Source organism: Thermobia domestica, chromosome 7 (genome assembly GCF_964235325.1).
Source record: "Thermobia domestica chromosome 7, izTheDome1.hap1.1, whole genome shotgun sequence".
Classification (NCBI taxonomy): Eukaryota; Metazoa; Arthropoda; class Insecta; order Zygentoma; family Lepismatidae; genus Thermobia; species Thermobia domestica.
In genome coordinates this window covers 79,111,844-79,129,413 of record NC_137460.1, presented here as the reverse complement: position 1 = coordinate 79,129,413, position 17,570 = coordinate 79,111,844, and the positions used below count along the sequence as shown (strand labels likewise).

At 36.5% G+C, this 17,570-nt stretch overlaps 1 protein-coding gene across 7 annotated transcripts in view; it reads left to right on the top strand.

Moving 5' to 3' along the window:
* Positions 1-17,570, top strand: part of LOC145690219 (WD repeat-containing protein 47) — a 584,313-nt gene that overhangs the window by 538,244 nt on the left and 28,499 nt on the right. The window lies entirely within an intron of this gene.

Here is a 17,570-nt window from a genome sequence, read left to right as displayed (position 1 = left end):
TGAAGACCACCATTGTTAAATAAACAATCAACTTTATGTGCCACACTTTCTAAAACAAACTGACCAAACTTGGCACACCCATCCGATTAGCACAGAGACATCTAGCGAATGGTACCTGTCGATTGTTCGACAGGTTTCATTGTTCGAGGAAACCATTGTTAAACAAACAATTGCTGGATTTTTCCATTGTTAAATAAACAATTAACTTTATCTGACATACTTTATACTACAAACCAACCAAACTTGGCATACTCATTTACAATTGAGACATCTATGAAACCGTACGTGTCTATTTCACTTATTGTTGTTAGTTTCATTGTTAGAGGACATCATTGTTAAATAAAGAATCAACTTTATCTGCCATACTTTCTACCAGAAACTGACAAAACCTTGCACACTCATTTAAGATCGAAATACCTAGGGAAAGATATGTGTCGATTTCTCATATTGTTGTTAGTTTCATTGTTCAAGACCATCATTGTTAAATACACAAGCGTTGGATTTCTACATTGTTAAATAAACTATCATCTTCATCTGCGATACTTTCTAACACAAACTGACCAAACTTGGTGCACCCATCGGATTACCACAGATATATATACTAAATGGTACCAATCAATTTCTCATATTGTTGTTAGCTTCATTCTTCGAGGCCACCATTGTTAAACAATCGTTGGATTTTTCCATTATTAAATAAACAATCAACTTTATCTGCCATACTTTCTACCACAAACTGACCAAACTTGCACAATCATTTACGATTGAGATGTGGATGGAACGGTACGTGCCGATTTCACTTTGTTAGTTTCATTCTTAGAGGCCACCATTGTTAAAAAAACAATCAACTTTATCTGCCACACTTTCTACCAGATACTGACCAAACTTTGCACACGCATTTAAGATTGAAGTATCTAGGGAATGGTACGTGCCGATTTCACATATTGTTGTTCTTTCATTGTTAGATGCCACCATTGTTAAATAAACAATCAAGTTTTTTCTGCTACACTTTCTACCACAAACTAACCAAAATTTGCAGAATCATTTAAGATTAAGATATCTATGGAATGGTATGGGTCGATTTCACATATTGTTGTTTGTTTCATTGTTAGAGGCCACCATTGTTAAACAAACAATCAACATTAATGGCCATACGTTCTACCAGAAACTGACCAAACTTTGCACACCCATTTAAAGTTGAAATATGTATGGAATGCTATGTGTCGATTTCACATATTGTTGTTAGTTTCATGGTTGTAAGACACTATTGTTAAATACATAATCGTTGAATTTCTTCATTATTAAACAACAATCAACTTTATCTGCCATAATTTCTACCACAAACTGACCAAACTTGCACAATCATTTACGATTGAGATGTCGATGGAACGGTACGTGCCGATTTCACTTATTGTTGTTACTTTCATTCTTAGAGGCCACCATTTTTTAAAAAACAATCAATTTTGTCTGCCACACGTTCTACCAGAAACTGTCCAAACTTTGCACACACATTTAAGATTGAAATATTTAGGAAATGGTACGTGTCGATTTCACATATTGTTCTTTCGTTGTTAGAGGACACCATTTTAAGTAAAGAATCAACTTTTTCTGCCGTACTTTCTACCACAAACTGACCAAACTTTATACATCCATTTAAGATTGAGATATCTAAAGAATAGTACGTGTCGATTACACATATTCTTGTTAGTTTCATTACTGAAGGCCTACATTGTTAAGTAAACAGTCAACTTTATCTAACACACTTTCTAACACAAACTGATCAAACTTGGCACACCCATCGGATTACCACAGAGATATCTACTGAATGGTATCAATCGATTTCACATGTTGTTAGTTTCACTGTTCGAGGCCACCATTTTAAAACAATCGTTGGATTTCTCCATTATTAAATAAACTATCAACTTTATCTGCTATACTTTATACTACAAACTAACCAAACGTGGCAAACTTATTTACGATTGAGATATCTATGGAATGGTACGTGTCAATTTCATTTATTGTTGTTAGTTTTATTGTTAGAGACCGCCATTTTTAAATAAACAATCAACTATATCTGCCATACTTTCTACCAGAAACTGACCAAATTTTGCTTACCCCTTGAAAGTTGAAATATCTACGGAATGCTATGTGTCGATTTCACATGTTGTTGTTAGTTTCATTATTGATGGCCATCATTGTTAAATACAGAATCATTGGATTTCTCCAGTGTTAAGTATGCAGTCAACTTTTGTCTGCCATATTTTCTACCACAAACTAACCAAACGTGGCACACTCGTTTACGATTGAGATATCAATGGAATGGTTCGTGCCGATTTCACATATTGTTAGTTTCATTGTTAGAGGCCACCGTTGTTAAGTAAACAATCAACTTTATCTTTCGTACTTTCTACGAGAAAATGAAGAAACTTTGCACACCCATTTAAGATTGCAGTATCTAGGGAATGGTACGTGTGGATTCCACATATTGTTGTTAGTTTCATTGTTGAAGGCCACTATTCTTAAATAAACAATCACCTTTATCTGCCATACTTTCTAAAACAAACTGACCAAATTTGGCACACCCATCGGATTTGCACAGAGATATCTACTTAATGGTACTAGTCGATTTCACATATTGTTTTTACTTTCATTGTTCGAGGCCACCAATATTAAATAAACAATCGTTGGATTTCTCCATTGTTAAATAAACGATCAACTTTATCTGCCATACTTTCTACCTCAAACTAAGCAAACTTTGCACACTCATGAACGATTGAGATATCTATGGAATGGTATGTGTCGATTTCACATATTGTTGTTCTTTCATTGTTGAAGGCCACCATTCTTAAATAAACAATCGTTGAATTTCTAAATTGTTACCTAAACAATCAACTTTATCTGCCACACTATCAACCACAAACTAACCAAACTTGGCACACTCATCTACAATTGAGACATCTATGGAACAGTACGTGTCGATTTCACTTATTGTTGTTAATTTCACTGTTAGAGGCCACCATTATTAAATAAAGAATCAACTTTATATGCCACACTTTCTAGCAGAAACTGACCAAACCTTACACACTCATTTAAGATTGAAATATCTAGGGAAAGATATGTGTCGATTTCTCATATTGTTGTTAGTTTCATTGTTGAAGACCACCATTGTTAAATACACAATCCTTGGATTTCTACATTGTGAAATAAACGATCAACTTTATCTACCATACTTTTTACCACAGACTAACCAAACATTGCACACCCATTTAAGATTGAAATATGTAGGAAATAGTACGTGTTGATTTCACATATTGTTCTTAGTTTCATTGTTGGAGGCCACCATTGTTAAATAAAGAATCAATTTTATTTGCTATATTTTGTACCAGAAACTGACCAAACTTGACACACCAATCGGATTACCACTGAGATATCTAGGGAATGGTACTTGTCGATTTCACATATTATTGTTAGTTTTATCATTTAAGGCCACCATTGTTCAATAAATAATTGTTGGATTTCTCCATTGTTAAGTAAACAATCAACTTTATCTGCCATACTTTCTACCACAGATTAACCAAACTTAGCACACTCCTTTACGATTTAGATATCTATGAAATGGTACTTGTCGATTTCACTTGTTGTTAGTTGCATTGTTAAAGGCCACCATTGTTAAATAAACAATAAACTTTATCTGTCATACTTTCTACCAGAAACTGACCAAACCTTGCGTACCTATGTAAGATTGAAATATCTATCCTGTGGTTCATGTCGATTTCACATATTGTTTTAGTTACGTTGTTGGAGAACCATTGTTAAATAAACGATTCACTTTATTTTCCATACTTTTTACCAGAAGCTGACCAAACTTGACATATTTACGATTCAGATATCTAGAGAATGGTACATGTCAATTTCTCATATTGTTGTTAGTTTCATTGTTGGAGGCCTCCATTTTTAAATAAACAGTAAAATATTTTCCATACTTGCTACCAGAAACTAAGCAAACTTTGCTTACCTATTTACGATTGAAATATCTATGTAATGATACATGTCGATTATCAAGGGCTAACAAGCCCTAGCCAAATTGTGTGTAATACATCAGTATGCGTTGGGATCAAACGATAATTATTCGTGATCAAACGAGCTGGACAAATTCCGATTGAATTTGTTTTCATGGTGGCTGTGGTGGAGGGGCTAACAGGTCATCGGTAAATGTTATTGTTCGGAAAATGGAATAGTAAAAAAAATATATATATATATATATATATATATATATATATATTTCATTCAGAACTTTGTTGCGCCAGAACTTGTTTATAACCAGTGTGAACTAGTTGTGGACCTCCAGATTTTTTTTTTTGTCTCAGGTGGAGCGGGATGGCCCCCTACAGCGTTCCGAGAATTACACTCTAAAAGCTCACAGTGTTCCTAGAATTGCACTCTAAAAGCCCCTCCCATACAGCTGACCTGTGCTTCCCAGCAGACACCTCACATTTGAACTCTGTTGAGATTCTATGTAAGTTTGTCGGCTGTACGTACAAATTCAGAAAATAAACATGTATTAGGGAATGAGAAGTTCTCGAAATAAATTTGCAAGCTGAATATTTTTTCGCGACATAAGTGAAGAGTAATTATATACCCTTGAAGAGTACCCTGGAGAGTAAGAAAGCTCTAAGCAAAATAATCATTGAAAAAAATAGCAATGTAATTACAGTAATGTGTATATATGGCATGTTGTATTTCTACCAGATTGTCAGAGCACTAATTATCTCATTTTTTGATGTGAGCGATCTCGCTATCGAATTTCCAGAAGAACATTAAAAAAAATTGTATTTAGGTCTATTCCATTTTAAACAAACGAAATACGTTGCGTAAAAGAACTTTCCATGTTAAAATATTTGATGGGTAGAGTAGTTTGTGTGGGATTTGATTGTTATTGCACGTATCTATTGCATGCTGAATGGGTAGCTGGGAAAGCAGCCAGGATATTCATTCTGACGGTTGCAAGCCCGTGAAAATACAGAGCAACAGTTACTCCAAGGGAGTAGATAATAGATAAAAATTCTTAAAACTACCGTGGGGGAGAGAGCCGAAATTTTGGACCGGAACTAGGAAAGTTCCCCCAGGAACGCAGAATCACCTGTATACAGCTCTCATTGTTGAGACACTAAAATTTTTCAATTACTCGTATACGGAAGATAAACATTACGAAACTATTTTTTATTTATTTATTTATTTACTTCTTCCTCGGGGGGTAGTCTATCTCGGAAAATTACGATTAGCATTATTCTATGTTTCAGGAGTTCGCTTCGAACCCACCCCTCAGAGGTGGTTTTTTGGGCGGGCGAACTATACCTTGTCCGCAGGTCCACACATTAATTAAAGTATATGTAACACACATGTACGTGTATATATATATATATATATATATATATATGTATATATATATATATATATATATATATATATATATATATATATGGTCTAGGAATTAATTCGTGCGGGTGGACAAGAGATGGCGCAACGAACGGAGCGTCCCACAGTTCCGTGTATCCACACATGTGTTGCAAACCCCTGTCATCGCGTATCGTTCGTAGTATAGGGCAGTGGATTAAAGCGTCAGCAACACCAGTTTGTAGTTAAGTGAACATGGCGCAATTTGTGCCTGATAAAGTATTTTTGCGGGGTGTCCTGCTGCATTACTTTAACATGCAGAAAAGTGCGACTGAAAGTCATCGTATTTTGGTGGATGTGTATGGTGACCATGCTCTAGCTGAGCGAACGTGTCAGAAGTGGTTTGCACGGTTTAGAAGTGGTGATTTCGGCTTGGCAGACCAAGAGCGAGCTGGACAGCCAAAAAAATTTCAAGACGAAGAATTGACAGCATTGCTCGAGCAGGATTCGTGTCAAACGCAGGAACAACTTGCAGCAGCATTAGGCGTTGATCAAACAACAGTCACCAAACGCTTGAAAGCCATGGGAATGATTCAAAAGATGTCACATTGGGTTCCACACGAATTGAAAGACAGAGACGTTGAAAGACGGAAAACCATTTGCTGCGAATTGCTGCTTCAACGACAGAGCAGAAAGGGGTTTCTGCATCGAATTATTACGGGTGATGAGAAGTGGATCCATTACGAGAACCCTAAACGAAAAAAGACCTGGGTGAAACCAGGTGAACCAGGTCCATCACAACCAAAACGAGATATTCACTGTGCAAAGGTTATGCTGTGCATATGGTGGGATATGAAAGGTGTGGTGTACTATGAGCTGCTGCAACCGGGTGAAACTATGAATGGAGAACGTTATCGACGACAATTAATGCGTTTGAAGCAAGCTCTGGCCAGAACACGACCAGAATGGGAGAACAGACATGATAAACTTATTGTTCAACATGATAACGCTCGCCCACATGTCGCAAAACCGGTCAAAACCTATTTAGAAAATGTCGGATGGGAAGTTTTACCCCACCCGCCGTATTCACCAGACGTTGCTCCTTCGGACTACTACTTGTTCGATTGCATGAACAACGATTTGATTGGACAGCGGTTTACTTCTTCAGAAGATACCGAAACATGGGTCTCTGACTGGATCGCTTCCAAGGATGAGGACTTCTTTCGCCACGGAATCCGTACATTGCCTGACAGATGGGCGAAAGTGGTGGCTAGCGATGGACAATATTTTTCTTAAGGTATTTATGTACTTTGTGTTTGTACTACAGCTTCAATGTGTGCGTACCAACCGCACGAATTAATTCCTAGACCAAATATATATATATATATATATATATATATATATATATATATATATATATATATATATATATATATATATATGCTAAATGTAAAATATTTTTGAACCAATGTTTCCAATCCAAATAATAGAGCCCCACGGCTCCAACTCGCCAAGGGATCCATAAGAACAAATTCCGCCTGTGTCACCTTCTACACATCAGTGGCTATGCCCATAGTATATTCTATGATAACAATTGACTGAATGTGCTTTTCAAGTTTCACTTTCTTGGAAAGAGAATGCGTAAGACTCTCTTAGTGTTCCAACGAGACGGGACTCGACTCTTTGAAGCGAGACACGATACAATACGAAACGTTTTGTGAAATGTCTCGTCTCGTGTCTCGAAAAATACAAACACAGTTTCTGAATTTGCTTAAAAATTTATTAACTCGGAATAAATTATTTGCCTTCGAAATGTATACCATCTTTTATTATTTCAAATGATCGAAATGATTCATTGTTTCAAATCCTACAAAGAACAGGGAATACCTAAAGAATTTTTTAAAAATGATTCTTACAAACAGCTTTCACTTCCAATTTTCAATCGATTCAAGTTTAATTATTTTGTGATAGTGCTCCAGATTCAAATAGAAATGTAAAGCGTTCATTGAGATCAGTGTTTCAGAAGATTTTATTCCGGGGGCTGGTGGAGATATCTACGTATAAAAATCCTGTTATAGAAGTACAAGTAGAAGTGGCAATTTTATCAGTAACTAACTATTGTTTCATGGTCTTTCTCGTTCCGAACCAAGACAGAAACGTGTCAGCCTTTCTCGATACTGAGTTTTGAAAAGATGCTGATTTGACAACAAAATTTATCTTTTTTATTGTTTTATGATGTTATTCGAAGCTAAACCATTTTTTAAATGGGAAAGTTATATAGGCCTGCTTATTTGTTGAAGTGGCGCCAGGGGTTGTGAAAAAAGGATATCAGAATAAATGGGGAAATCTTGCCTTTCGACTGTACTGACGGTATTGACAAATGTTCCTATCGAAGTAATTACTGGTTCAGTCGAAACTAAGCAGTCGTTGCTGGAAGATTGCAGTCGTGTTCTGTGTTGTGCTACCAAACAAAACTTGGTTAAAAGTTGTAATTTTAACCACTTGGTATAACAGCTCTTTTTGTGGGCCTCAGCCTTTCTGGTGTTGCCACGAGACGAGACAGAACCATTCGATACGAGATGAGACGGGCACATCTTTTCTAGACGAGACGACACAGCCAGAAATTTAGTCTTGTCTCGTGGCAACACTAGACTCTCTAGATATATCAGTAAAAGGAATGACAACGTTCCTCACGGAGCACGTGTTAGCTCTCAGCCTCTTTCTTTCACTGATGTTTGTTTACATAGTAGATGAATATATAGAGAGTAACAAAAGGATGAGATATGCAGATTCTCCTGAAACCACATTAAAATTGTAGCAGTGTTTGGAGCTTGTTATAAATGGATTTACCGGGGAACTAAAATAATTCTTGGAATTGATCATACAGTATTGATTATATATATATATATATAGATAGATAGATATAGATATATATATAAACATGGAAACAAGTAAAGACAAAGAACTGAAATCGTGAATTTGTTTTCAAAATACTGAAATCTCGAAGGAATATCTGTTTAGCCGACTTTAATTGTAAACGAATTTTGAATAAATTTGCATTCCCTGAATTCTTATACATAAAAAATAGAAATCTTTCTTTTAGCGTACGAATGAGAGGCTTTAGGAAATTAGGCCAAGATAATTAAAGTGATACTGTCCTTTACAAAATTTAAGGGGAAGACCATGATCGAAAAAGCATCAGTCAAACTATAAAGGTCAATGGTAGCTTTTGTCATTTCTTACGACCACTATATGCACCTTATTGCGAAAAATTTATTCGTATTATAAAACCGCTATCGTTCAATAAATGTCAAATTTAATAGATCTTAGAGATGAAATTGTCATTACCTCTGTCGCATAATATATTCTAGCTTTGGGACCCATGTCATTATATGACTTTCACGATAAGTGACAAGAAGAATATAAATCCCAAGTTCAAAACGTAAGGAAAGAAACCGGCTGTTCGCCCTTCAAATTATGAAAAATGTACCAAAATGGTTGAAATTATGATTTTGTATTTCTTTACGAGAGAGAAGAATAAAAATAAAAATTGGAGCAATTATGTATGTATAAGGCCACTATCTTCTTCAAGTTACTAAACTAACTTCAAGTGTTTCAACCATTTTTGACACATATCTCGAAAACTTTTAGTGATATTAGAGGCAAGAATACGTGGTTGATAATGAGCTTTTTAATTATGTCACAATACTTTTGAACTTTACCTTATGAGAAATGGCATATTCCAAAAATAATTCAGTACCACCCTAACCTGAATTTTACCAAAAGATTAGCGAAAGTGATACGGTGTGCGTCGTCCAGGGTTTAATTCCTGGTGTGGCATTCAAACATTGCTGTGTTGACCAAACATTGCTGTGTTGAGAGAAAAGTTGGGAAATTAAAAGATAGCGGACTTCAATCTAGACAGACGGCTACGTTGGGTGTAGTTGTGGTGACCACTGACATAAGCCCGCTGCAGACTCAGATCACAAGGGACTGTTGCGCCAGGAGTTTATATATATATTGGTGTTATTATTTTACCTTACCTCTCAGTAGCGTAAGTAAGGACGAATGGGCCTCCCCGCAAAAATGTTAAACGGACCCCCTCTATCCACATCCATGAGTCACGTAAAATTTACAGAGAACAGTTTTGACTTTCTATGTTCTATCAGTGAGTCACAACTTGCTCATATGCACAAAAAAAATGCACATTATTATTATTATTATTATTATTATTATTATTATTATTATTATTATTATTATTATTATTATTATTATTGTGCTATAGTTTTCGTCTATTCTGCTGTACCAACCTCGAGAGTCTACGACATCCGACATTTTTAATGAGGTGTAGTCGCCCCACTTTTTGTTGTTTGGTTCGATGCTGGTTTCACTGTCGGTTTGGTTCACTGTCCTTTTCCCACCTTTGAAATACATAAGCACGGCAGATCGCGAAAACTCGACAAGTCGCGCTGTTTCCGAAATGAAGCTCCCAGCCATTTACTCACCCTGATATATCGTCGTCCTTCCCCATTCAAGGCACAAGCACCACACTGACTAACCGAGTGAGATTCTTGTTACGTTTGGCGCGCGGTTGTTATGCCTTGTAGCTCTTATCTCTGCACAATGATTTCGTTCAAAAAGTAGCGAGTGGTCATAATGTTTTCGCTGGTCAGTATAAGTTTTGTTGGCATTTAATTTACTAAATAATCGCTCAGGTGTTACCATCTTCACAGGTAAAAATGATATATAGTTGGAACATCACATAATTTTTAACATCCTAACATTATAAAGTTTAACTTCGAAACTGAAATGGGCCTCTTTCTGTTCTGGGCCTCTCAATGTAGCAGGCCCTTTAGTTGCGCCACAGCATTCTCTCTACTCAGAAGGATAGGGACAAATAGAAAAATTAAAATTCATTCTGTCCATTTTTCAAGCATCATACACTTCAGGAAAAAAAAATCATATAATACTGATATGTAAGAAAATATTGGTATTGTTTGTTTTCTGTATACAAAGAACCATTTAGGTTTTTTATCTCATATTCTGGTAATAATCAAAAAAAGAAAAAAGAAAAAAAGAAAAGAAAAGAGCTTCATGTGATAAACGGACGAAAGAAAATTTGTCAACGCGATGCGAATGACGTTCTCTGCAACCGAATTCCCGTTTTTCGTACAAAAACTCTATTCCTATCTGCAAAAAGAAAAGATTTTTGTTACCCGTCAATGGTTGAGATTTTGCCCTGCGGCTGAACAACACGGCTTGTAAAAATAGACTCTGACTGACTGTAGGTGCACGAAGGAAAAAAAAAACTGTTGGATTCATCTCCCCGCCCACTTCAATTGTGGATATCCTGGACACGTTTAAACTGAGCGGTACGATCTTTCAGTTCTTCCCAGTAGAGGTGCCAGCAGTAATTGCTAAATGAAAAAGTGAGCATCTGGTGGCGAAAAGGCGAAGTGCTCGGACAAGGGGGTGGGCACAGTAACCTTAATATTCTAACTGGAAGTGGTAGTACAGGGTGTCCGGAATGTGACTGACGGTTTTTAAAAGTGTATAGTTTTAGTATGGTCAGAGATACAGAAGAAGAAAAAAAAAACGCATTTTAAAGAAGAACTCAAAAATTTATTTGGTCTTACTTCTAACCCAGTGTAACTCCACGTGAACTCCATTTGTAACTCTTACAATATCTAGCTTGAACTCAAACTCTCTCCACGTATTCTGTAACATCTGAGGTGTTACTGAAGCAGTCGCATTCCTAATATGGTTCTTTAGGAATAATTGATCCTTCCACGCCTGTATACTGTTACGTGATGGAGGATCCTTGTGGTAAACACGTCGAAGGTTTCATGGAACTTCAACATATTTTGTCTCTGCAAACCACCACACGCATTGCGCCTTTTCGACTGCCGACGCCATTTCTGTTTATCAGCGATACTAGCGCCGTCACCAATAGTTGTTCAAGTATGAAAATTTGCTGAACAAAACTTTTTGAGTTTTCCTTCAAATCATTTTTTTTCCTATCTCTGACCATATTAAAACTATAGTCTACACTTTTAAAAACCGTCAGTCCCATTCCGGACACCCTGTAGATTTCTACAATTTGTTGCACTAAAGAAATAAAGCTGGAAATAGAACAAATTCTTCGGGAGCTTAATTCATTGCATAAATCTCCTTCTTACTCTCTCTTACCATTTTTGCTATATGGAAATCCATATTAAAACGGGAAGTAGTAGTAAAATTCTTCCAGTTTTGGTTTCCATAGTGTTGCGGATGATGATTATATGTTCTCTTGAAACATTGAATTGATTTTTTAAAAAAAGAAAAAAAAACTTTTAGCTACCTCTTAGCGCTTTTGCTTTATAGCAATGTTAAAAGCGGAAATTAATTTCTACCACTTCCGGTTAACGGAACATGGATTCTATTGTTGCGACACTGAGTCGATTAAAAAAAAACTGCTTGTCGCTGTCTTGTACGGTTTTTGTTCTGTGGATGTCAATATCAATAATAAATTTCTATCACATTCTGTTTTAGTAGAAAAAACGCACCTTTCTTTGAGACTCAGAATCGTTTCCAGAAAGCTGCTTTCGCTATTTCTTTTTACAAATTTTGTTGTATGTCGTCGAATATTTAAACAGAAATGGTTAGTTTCTACCACTTCCGGTTTGAATAGAGAGTTATTTGATAACATAGAACCTATTCTTGGGATGCTAGTTGATTCCAAAGAACTACTTTTCGATATCTCTTACCGTTTTTGCTCTGATACTTGTTGACAAACAGACGGCCGTTGCCATCCTAAGAGTTCTGCTACTTTTACATCCATAGTTTGGAAGTCTCGCGTCTGATTACTTTTACTCGTTGTTATGACTTCAACATTTTCTGTGTTCGGCTCAATTCCACCAGTTGCTTGTTTCAGAGGATCGTTTCAGTCATGATTGTCGAGAGTTCAGAGCTAGGCTATTACAATACTTATTTTCTCTTTTTAATCGATTAATTACATTGATAAATCGGTATCTCACATTAGAATATATGCATGTATTGAGTGAAGTTTCTAAAGTTTAAAACATGCTAATTTTGGAACACTGATTTCTCTTCTCTTCACCCTTAACTTAATATTAATAATCTGTTACTTCACTTTATGTTCAATGTAATGTATGCTCTATTTTGATATTTATCTCACTTCTTTATAATAATGCTCTTTATGTTGGCAATTTTTGTGCGGCATTTTCCAGTAACGAATAGAGCTGAAAATTATTTGTAGATTAAGATCTGTTGTAATATGTTGTATTAGTTCAACTAAATGATTATATTCTTCGTTCATGTTAACATTGGCGAGTGTAACTAATGTTAATGTTATTGCAATCTTTGCAATGAAATCTAAGTTCGCATTTTATACATATGAAGAGGATGGTTAGTCTTTTGTAACGTGCTACTACATTAACTTGAACATAACCACTATCGAATAGCGTGTTTGCCTCGTTATCTGTTGTTCCGTGTTCCCAGTCTGTCATGATTGTCTTTGCTTATACAGGTACGTATGGTGTGACGGTTAAAATAATCTCTCGTTAAGTGACTCCCGTTCGTGCATATTACCGAAACAGTTTGACCGATTTGAACCAAGTTTGGTTGAGATTGGTCAAGGCCAAAAACAGACAGACGTGTCAAAAATGATTTGAGATAATAATAGTAAGACGTTTACAGTACCCCTCCTTATATATTCATTTGACTTAACATAATGGATAGAGACTAACTTAAATAATTCAACACAATGATCCGGACGTTACAGAAGGTTGATCCGTCTATGTACAGGGTGTTCATTTATTTTGTAGCCAAGATCCACTGCTGAAATCCTTACAATTAAACAGTAGAAAAGTCCATATGAACATAGAGCGAAAAACGCGTTGTTTCAAAGTTACGAGATGCCGGAATCGAGAAAATTGTAACTTTGAGGCTGCCTAGTTCGAAAACTATAAGAGATATCAAATGGGGTTAAAGAACTATTAGAGGAACTAGTACACTCTCTATCCAAATACCCATGTTTTAGAGTTGGGTTGTACCGGCGCACATGATTTTAGAGAGAGAAGTGGAAGAGCAGAACCTATACCGCAGCTCCCTCTATAAAATCCGTTTCGCCGATACGTCCCAACTTTGAAACTTGCTTATTTAGATAGACAGTGTACTAGTTTCTCCAATATTTTTTAATCGCCTTTGATATCTGTCATAGTTTTCGAGTTAGACAGCCTCAAAATTACAAATTTCTCGATTTCGGCATCTCGTAACTTTGAAACAATGAGTTTTTCACTTTTGGTTCATATGGATTTTTTTTTTTTTCAGTGTAAGAATTCCACCAGTGGATTTTGGCTACATAATAAATGAACACCCGATACATAATAATATTGGCTACATAATAATATGTCCGATGTTGACGTCTCGCCTACCTTAGGAGCACTACCAGTATCAGTTACCCTCGATGTGAGCACCATGTATCTTGGCAAGATTCCTGCAGTGTAACTTCCATTGTATGAGGCACCGTTGAAGTACATGAACAGAAATTTTGAGTCACTCGTCCTGGTAGGCTTTCCAGAGGCCACGGACAGTGGTGACACGGCGAGATGCAAGTGCTCTTTTCAATAGGACAAATTCGCAAAAATCCATGGGACTGGCATCAGGTGTCTTCACTGAATGTCCTGGGAGGGATTAGCGTGGATGCTGAAGTGTCTGCCACCATCTGTTGCAGAAATCTGTGTAGAATAGGATATATGTGATGAGGCCTTATCCATGTGCATACAAATTTAAGTTATTACATTTCCATACAAACGGAGCAGATCTGTATAAATTGGTGTGAGGATATGTTGCTGATGAAATGCGGAGTTGATTTACTTAAAGCGAGGCCCGTAACCAGAAACTACATTTTGGGGAGGGTCCGATTGCTACAGTTTTTGGAAGTTACGTAAGAATTGGTTAGGTAGTATTTTCCCCCTTTCACCTCAATTTTCGGAAGGAATCTCCCCTCGGCTACTTCTCTGCCTAAAGGCCAGGTTGGTTCCACACTATTCAGTTACTTTCAAGATTCTAACCAAACTTCTTCACGTGGTGTACATGAGGCACTGCTACCTTTTTTTAAAAAAAATAAGACTAGTTCGCTGTCTGTAATTGCTTCTTGTGGAAATACATGGTGGCATATCTTTGGATCAATTGGATGAATCTCTTCCATCAGCGAAGTCGGCTCTTAACTTTTGACCCTCTTCATCCTGGACAAAATTGATGCCGATCTATCAAGTAGTTAAGATTTTTTTTTTAAAATCTCCCGAACGGACAGAAAAGAGTGTTGGTTGGTAAGCCAAATTTCTTAGTACTGGCCACTCAAAGCCTCTGTATTATACAGCCATTTGTAGGAGGATTTGTTCATATTGTATTTGTGTTTTCATCAGTGGCGAAGCGTAATCCCACAAATAAGGTAGGCCCGATAAATTAATAACACGAATAACATTTAATGTATCATAAACAGCTACTCTGAATAACTCCTTTGAGAGTACATACCTAAATTAAACAAGTTATCACTTACAGAAATACATAATTCTACACAAAAACTTCTTACTCTGTGTTAAAGAAATCATTTTATAACATATTAGCATAGAAAGATTCCTTCAACGCTAAAACTAAACTCCCAGAGGCGAGCCTTCCCACCTTCATAACAATGTGTGCAATCCCCAGCGACAATAGCTTCGCTTCCTGAGCAGCATAGCCCGTAAGCGTGTATAGCGAGCGAGCTGGTGAGGCCGAGAAGGAAGGGGCTCCGAGTGTTTCCAACCTACTATTTTGTTACCGAAAAAACGAAATGTTGAAGTATTGAATTTATTTTATAAGAAACCAAAGATAAAGAGAATAGGGTAGGCCCAGCCTCAGAGCCTCATAGTACGCTTCGCCACTGGTTTTCATCATTAAAAAAAAAAAAAAAAAAACTTTTGTTGCAAGCTCCACTAATAAAATATTGTTTTTTACGGTTATGAGCAGAAATCTTTGGAAAAAGAAATGGATAACAAGACTTACCTTAATAGACAATAGGTTTTACTGGTAATTACCCAAGTAGGTGGGTTTCTGGCAACCAAGCATACTTTATATATTGCATGTAGTAATTTATTTCTCAAAAATTACTAGCTGGATCTAAATCAAATTTGATGGGGCAAATAGTCCGTGGTCTAGGAAATAAAGATTGCTGTATCTGGTTGCCGGGCCCGGCTAGGAAGGTGCTTAACCGTCTTGTATGTGGTACTTTATTTCCCATTAACTACTGGCCGTATCTAAGCAAAATTCGGTGGCCAAGTAGCCTGTCGCCTAGGAACTAACGAGGCATATATTTGGTTGTCAGTTTTGGCCAAGGACAGGCTTGGCTCGACAACAGAGGCTGTGTTCCACCAGGAGCATAGACGGAGCTATGGGGGGCGTAGGGGGTCATTGCCCCCAACTTTTTGACAAAAAATAAAAATACTACCTATAAGATCCTTCAATTTTCATTTGTATTTACCGTGCCCCCAGCAGACAAAAGATCTGCCCCCAGGTGACAACTCCTAACTCCACCCATGACCAGGAGGAGCTTGTGAGTTCGTTTCACCTCGGCTTGTTCACTTCAGATTCATTTGTTTATAATGCTTACTGTGTACAGAATGAAATTTAACAATACAGTACCAGTTTTTTTTTTTTTTTTTTTTTTTATAAGTTTATTGGTGTCAAACTTCGTCTGTTTCTATTAAAATAAATTTATAGGTCAAGATTGACTTTTCAGCAGTTGGCGTGGTTGGGCAATATTCGTACAACGGCACAGAAAGTTCGGAACATTCATCTGGCAAAGATTTACTTACCTCACACATGTATTAGTTGATTGACTTGATCTTTGATTTGGGCAAAAACTTCCGATTCAAGACGTTAATATTTTTAAAATTATTCGGAACTTCAAATATATGCAGAAATATGTGAGTACCCTTAGAATATGCACTAACTTTCAAACTATGTATTTACATATACACATACGTATGCATTTTTAAGAGCTCCGAACCCTATCATGATAATTTATACATTATTCAACTTCTTTAGCCTACAGAATATAGACTTGAAACTCAACGAATTTTGTTCAATCAGATGTTTTACATCTTGGGAACGTAGACATGAGCATATAGGTATGGCAGCTTCTACTCAACTTTACCTTTTTGGTAAGGAGGTAACTGTGACCTTAGGAATGGCTATTGGGAACATCAGTTTAGCATCCACTAAACTGAGTAATGTTGTCCTTTTGTATTGTTGGCAGAATATATAAACAGAAGTATTAAAGGAAATTCATGAAGGGATCCCCACAGGCTGGTTTTAGGACGCAGATTACACACATGAACTTTTATTGTATATAATGTTTTATTGAAAATACCACAATCGAACTTTAAATATACCATATAATGATGTTTTTAAGATCGATCGCTAAATTGAATAAAATGTACCGTACTCAAGAAAGCAAGTTATTTTGATTTTGTCACAACCAAGTCTGGTATCCGCTTTTGTGTGGGGAAGGGCAAGGGCTCCAATTTGTCTGTAACTTAGGTGGGGTGGGGTGGGGCATTCACATGTGTGTTTGGTTGCAGACAAGGGTCTAAGAAGACGTATATAAGGATTTTAAGATAAACTGAATTCAAATTATGCCAAAAATTGTATATTCATAAAAAATATGTATAACAATAAAAAAAAACATAAAAATACGTGGGGTACACATGAGCATTGGGGGCTGGGCTCCCCGCCTCCAGGATCGGCGATCTTGGTGAAGGGAAAGAATGGTAAATTTGGGGGTCACGTTGCCTAGCTCTGAGGATAAACTTTAGCAGCGTAGGAGGTTAAACTTAGGTAATCTTTGGGTAATGTACGTGAAGTGATTCCAGTGTATATTAATTGAAGTCGACTAAATTTTTCTAATATGACTTCTATTCTTATATGAAGATCGTAGTCTTCAGTTGTTATTGCAAGATAACTTTGTTTTTAGAAGAAAGTACATAATAAATTTCCTTATGATTTATCCACTATGTACAGTAGCTTATCGTCAAAAGTTTTGAGTTGAATTCAGAAGCTGTCTCATGTGAAAGAAAAGTTCACGTAACCTTTGTGAAAGAATGAGAAAGACCGATTGTTCATTGTGAGAAATAATT